The sequence below is a fragment of the Adiantum capillus-veneris genome, chromosome 22, assembly GCF_014529385.1.
Source record: "Adiantum capillus-veneris isolate H3 chromosome 22, ASM1452938v2, whole genome shotgun sequence".
NCBI lineage: Eukaryota > Viridiplantae > Streptophyta > Polypodiopsida > Polypodiales > Pteridaceae > Adiantum > Adiantum capillus-veneris.
In genome coordinates, this window is record NC_140952.1 from 109665892 (window position 1) to 109671881 (window position 5990).

At 42.3% G+C, this 5990-nt stretch overlaps 1 pseudogene; it reads right to left on the reverse strand.

Annotated features, from left to right (window-relative positions):
* Window positions 1-2115: 2115 nt before the first annotated feature.
* On the reverse strand, window positions 2116-5337 carry LOC147430007 (uncharacterized; annotated as a pseudogene).
* Window positions 5338-5990: the final 653 nt, after the last annotated feature.

The window sequence follows — 5990 nt, forward strand, 5'->3', positions numbered from 1 at the left end:
GCTTGCTTCGTGGAGGATTCCTCGCTGCGAAGAAGAAGGAGACGCTGCTACGCCGCGCTCAACCGCTTCACCGCCATCGTGCTTTCGTAATGCTCGATCACCCACACACTCTCTCTCTCTCCCACACACACACATACACACACACAAGGAGATGAAGAAGAAGAAGATGGAGATGGAGATGGAGCAAGAGCACTCTTCTATTGCACAAAGGAGAGAATGAGTGGATTTTAGGTTTAGTTGACTTTTATATGAGCTCGCCCCCATTCACACTTGGGCACCCATGCTTAGCCAACTAATCCCTTGAATGTCCCAGTTAGAGTGCGCCTCTCATCGGCGATCACTCTTACCCTTTTCCTATTGGACTGACAAGCCCGGTACCTGACTCTACCAAATAAATAATACAAAGTCCGCCGTAGGTTACAACGTCCGTCGTAGGTGATAGGGTGTCCGTGAGCCGTGAGGGTTAAAATGCCCCCCTTCCTGATGTAGATTCCGTCCTCGGAATCTATTGAGTTGAAGCTCGTTTGTCGAGGTGGAAGAGCATTTAAGATGAATGTACTTAGCCTCTTCAGTCACTGCAAAATCAAACACCATTGGCACAGTAATTGCATTCTCATAAGAGATTAAAAATCATATGGAGTTTTAGGTAGACAAATTAATTGGTAACAGAATTTTAAACAATTTGTCAGCAATAAGCATTAAATTGCAATGTAATCAAATGCATAAATAGATGTAAAGGTAAAAAATTAAACAAGTCTGGGGTCGCTAATTTAACGATCGAAAGGCACTAGAGATCGACTATTAATACCATGGGTAAGCTTCTTAATTTTCTCTGGTCAATTCAGTTGTTTAATCGCGAGAGCCAAGTATTTCATGTTCGAGGGCTGACTAGAGGCTATACCTAGAAGACCTTGTAGTTAAGCTACGATAAAAGGAATTTCTCATGAAATCATCGCCTGGCTGATTACCTTTTCTTTGACTCCCCAAAGTCTTTTCACAGTGATTCAATTTTGATATGTGTGCTTATTTTGTATGCCTTGGGGTTTTTTGCTTTTCAAGGAAAAGCGCCCACATTGGGAACCTCTAGGGCTCTAGTACCATAGGCGATACATGTGAGTGAAGTACCCAATCAAGCTGAGATTTCTCCTCCAGGTTAAGATTTTACATTGTGGCACTTTGATTTTTTTGTTTGTTCATTTTCAGCATTTTAATTTTGTAACTTTGGGGGGTCATATAACACTGATACACCTCCCCAGGCTCATCACACTAGTAAACTCCCTTTATAATACTTAAGCTAAAGGTCAATAGGGTCAAGCCCACTAGAAAGCCCTAGTACATTTCACACAATGCTGCCTAAATCGGATTAAGAACCTAAGTAACCATTGATTATTAGGAAGGAATTCCCCATGGTATTAAGAGAAGATCTCTAACACCTAGCTTGGTCAAACTAGCTTAGCCGAACTGCTTGATTTTTAAACCTAGAAAAGTGATTATGACAAAAAATTACATTGAATTTAATGTTTGATACTAAACAAAGGCACTGAATATTATGCTACTAATCACAATCAAAGCAGACAAACATGGATGCAAAAAAGATAAGGGGCAAAGCTAATGGATAAGAAACACCTGTTTGTGTCGATGGTCGCGCTTGATTTGAAGAGTGAGTTGAGATAAAGATTCCATGAAGGTCCAAATCCTAACCAGAGCAACACGTTCCTGTACACACTAGGAAACACAAAGAATACATCTAGGAGGCACATCAGTGGGAAAAAAGAACTTTGCTAATCACTCAACTCTAAAACAAAAACACTCCTATTGTATTAATCCTACCTACCCTCCATCACTCGAGTGATGGGGATCAAAGGTATTTTATGACATAGGTTTCTGTTTCAATGTACCGGATGTGAATGTGTAGGTCCGAGTCAATGTTTTGACTTTTATTGTGCATACTCGTTTGCTAATTGCTCTTGCTCTTTATTATTTTTGTTTTTTGTGAGTATAAAGCTTTATATGTACATTCCTAAGATTGAGAGATTGAGAGGTCAGGGAGGAAGGTTGAGAGGGAAATGAGTGAATGATGATTGTCAGCAAACACTCCCCCCTTCCTTGGGTAGATCATATCGTTTGAAATGAGCTTGTCACCCTTTGAAACCAATCGTTCCAGTTGGTAATAGGTGAGGATTTTTTCCAGTAGTTTTCTCTTACCTTAGGTGCCTCGTCAAGTTGCAAGGGTGGTAAGGTACTCTCCCAGGATCGAACTTGAAGTGGTTCATCAGGTGATTCTTGAACACAGGGAGATGTGGATTCCTTTGTAGATTCATGGAGGTCCACTATTGTACGTGGAGGTTGTGGAGAATCTTTTACCTGTATGGATTCATTACATGAGGAGCTAGAAGCTTCATGGGACTCCCCCCTTCCTGAGCTAGGTGGAACAAATTGTTCTTTCTTCGGTACCCAAATTAGCTCTGGAACGGGTGTATAGTATTCAGTGATTTTTTTCTTTCCGCGATCGTTGATTCGTTTTGGAGCTACGGGGTTGGGATCGCATGGATCAGGTAAAAAGTAAGAACACAATCTACGTTTTGGCACCCAAATTTGATCATTTCCTTGATAGTAGCCTTGGGCTTCCAATAGTCGTTTAGGAATCCAATGCCACATTTTCTTACTTTTCTTGGAGCGAGTGGAACATTTCTTACAAGGCTTCTGTTTTTTAGTACTAGCCATGGTCGCTAAAGAAGCTTTAGGGACCCACTTGTATGTTTTCTTCTTTATATTAGGATGAGTCTTGTCAGAAGCTATATGCATTGCTTGTAGCATATTTAAGGGTACGGGCATTTCATCCCCCTCAGGTGTTACCCAGGTCATCCCCCTATTCCCCCAAGTGTCTATGGTTGCTGCTAGGTGGACCCAATCCACATTGTCCGACTCAGTCATCCCAGGTAGTACATCCATATAAGGAGAATCTTCCCCAACATCAGTGTCCGCTTTACACGTGTAACAATACTACAATGGGGCCGAGTGAAATGTGGTGTCAGATCTATGATCAATTATAAACCTGTTTCCTAGAGGATGTGCTCGACCCGTCACAAGATCCACTCGAATGACAGAATCTTGGAACTGCAAGTAGACATGGTTTTTAGACCAGTCATGCACCATTTTTGATTCCCTCATGAAAGGACGTCCTAAGATCATCTCCGATGCCATAGTGTGCTTGGAGAAATCCATAACAATGAAGGTAACTCTTATTTTATGTCCAAAGAACTTGATCTTGAGATCTTCTAGCATCCCAATAGGTTTAACAATAGACCCATTGGCCATCTTCACTGCTATGGTTGTGGTCGCAAGGTGAGGTCTCCCCATAGTTTCCCAGCAATTTTTAGTCACAATGCTAACCCCAGCGCCACCATCAAGGATTCCCTTCACAATTAATCCCTTAGTAGTGATTGGTATAGTCGCATTAGATTCATCACCCTCAAAGTATTGTCCCAACTTGTTAACAGGTATTTCTATAACAAGGTTCTCATCTAGGTTGGGTTGTGGATATATGTATTCCTCCTCTATTGGCATCTCCCCAGCTCTATCCATTTGTGCAAATTGTGGTAGCCCAAACTTGAGTTCTCCATTGAGGAAGGCTCGAAGAGCTGAGACTAGCTCGGAGTCTTTATTTAGTTTGGACATGATGGTGGTTCTAACTTCTGAAGACATGAAATCCATCAATTTGGCAATGTTTAACGACACCTTTTGGCCTTGAGTCCCTTGACGTGGGGAAGATGGGATCTCCATTTCTTCGATAGGATCAGGTAGTCCCTCTGTAAACATTCTTTCCATCAAGAAGTGAGTACGCCCACTTTCCCATGACTTTAAGTCACTTTCTTCTTGGATGACACTAGGTATATCCAAGGGTCTATGGACTTGGTGAGGTTGTTGTTGCGTAGGGAACACGGTGTCTGTAATCTGGATCTTCCTAGGTGCTGGTTCTAGATCCCTTTGGGTATCTTCTACCAAACTCCTTAATTGCTTGACTCGCTCAATCTCCTCTGTAGGGTTTGGGTAAGTTCCTATGTTCTTTTTGGATCCTGACCATTGTGGCTCATGAAGATCTTCCTTGTTGGTTTCTATGTTAGTGGTCATTTTGGTCTCCATGGTTTCACCTGAATCAGAATCTTCTTCAGCGTCATTCATATATACGGGGTCGTCACCAGTCCCTATGTTGGTCTTTGAACTGGAGTCTGACTTCGCTGCTTTTTGCGATCTCTTTCTTCGTTTTTTCTTCTTTTTGTGAGATTGGGCAATTGATGCCGTGTCTCTTTCCTCAAGAATATAATTTTGTTTTTGGAGCATCGATCGTGTGAGTACGTTTACTGGTACCACAAGTGTACTTGGTGATGGCTCCTTGGTAACTTCAATCAAGTTTAATGGCATGATCTTCGGTGCATTTGGATTATTTGGACATTGGGCAATCAAATGATGTATGCCACATCGATTACACATGAGTATCGGCATTGTAGACGTGCTTGCTTGATTGGTTTGCATTAGTGTGGCGTTCTTTTGTAGCCTAATAGGACACTCGGCTACACGATGTGGACCTCCACACTCATAGCATTGAAGAGGTGGCCTCTTAGTAGTGTAATTGATATTTTGGCCTCTTGCCGTAAGAGCAGCTACTTGATTTACAGGTTTGACTTGTCCCCAATAGTCCTCCATGTAGTATTGTGGACTTTCTTCGAGCACATCCATCCCATAGGCGATATTACGATCTATATCTTACTCATAGCCTTCCAAACAAGAAATAGATGACTCACAACCCACTTGATTCACATAAGTGATTCTCGGATGTGGTGGTTGAGGTCCTAGAACTGGAGGTGGTAAGTATGTTGTTTGAACAACATTTTGGGCTCTAGGGACCATGTGTTGTGCTGTTTGTTCAAGAGGTGGGGCCGACATCAATGCAGGCACTCAAGGTGTGTCTGTCCATGCTAAGGTTGGTCTATTGGCCATCGCACGCTTAAATACTATGCAATCCTTAGCTTGATGACCATACCTCCCACAGTCATTGCAGTTCCCATTGAATTTTACTCTAAAAGTAGGGCATTCATTGGTACTATGCGGTCCATAGCATACTGAGCACCATTGTTTCTCCCTTCTTGGATACATATGATTGTTTTGCGGAGCACGATTGTCTCTAAGACTCTCTTGAATAGCCTTGGTGAGATCTGCTAAAGTCATCTCAGATATATTTGGCTCCTTAGCAATAGGCTTTAGGGTCATTGGCTAATGCCCTGATGCTTGCAAGCTAATAGATTTAGGTTCAATAGACACTCTTTCTCCTTGAATCATTAAATTATCCTCCAATTGGATCACATTGGTGGTGACTGCTTCCCAAGTGGCGATACCTCTAATGACTAGGCCATTGTAGATATCCTCATGTCGTAACCCCCTAATGAATCTATCAAGCAATTGGTTATTGTTGAAACACTCATTTGGATTACAACGAGAATTCAAATGCTTCAAGCAACTTATAAAGTCTCTCACCGACTCTCCTTCCTCTCGTTGGGCTTTCTGGAGCTGAGAGGCTACACCCCAAAGTACTCCCTCTCGTATGTATTCTTTTAAGAACAGTTTCCTAAGAGTAGGGTAAATCATTTTTTCTTCCACCCTTAGGGTTCTATACCAATCCCCAGCCTTTCCACTTAAGGTTAGGCTTAAAGCATTGCTCTTATGTAGGTCATTGTGTTCTCCTAGAGAATCGCATATTTGTTCAAACACTTCGATATGCTTTCTCACATCCCCGTCTCCGCTAAATTTTTGTGTGAGCTTGGCTATTTGTACTGCCTTACTTCTAGGCTCTCTATCAGGCGTGTTACGCATATTCTCAGCAATAGATCGACCAATAGCTTGAGCAAATGTTGCCAAGTCACCTAAGTGAGCAGGCACCGTGGGTGAAGGCGCTCCAGAGACTACATGTGGAGTAGGTATTGGCATGGGGCTTG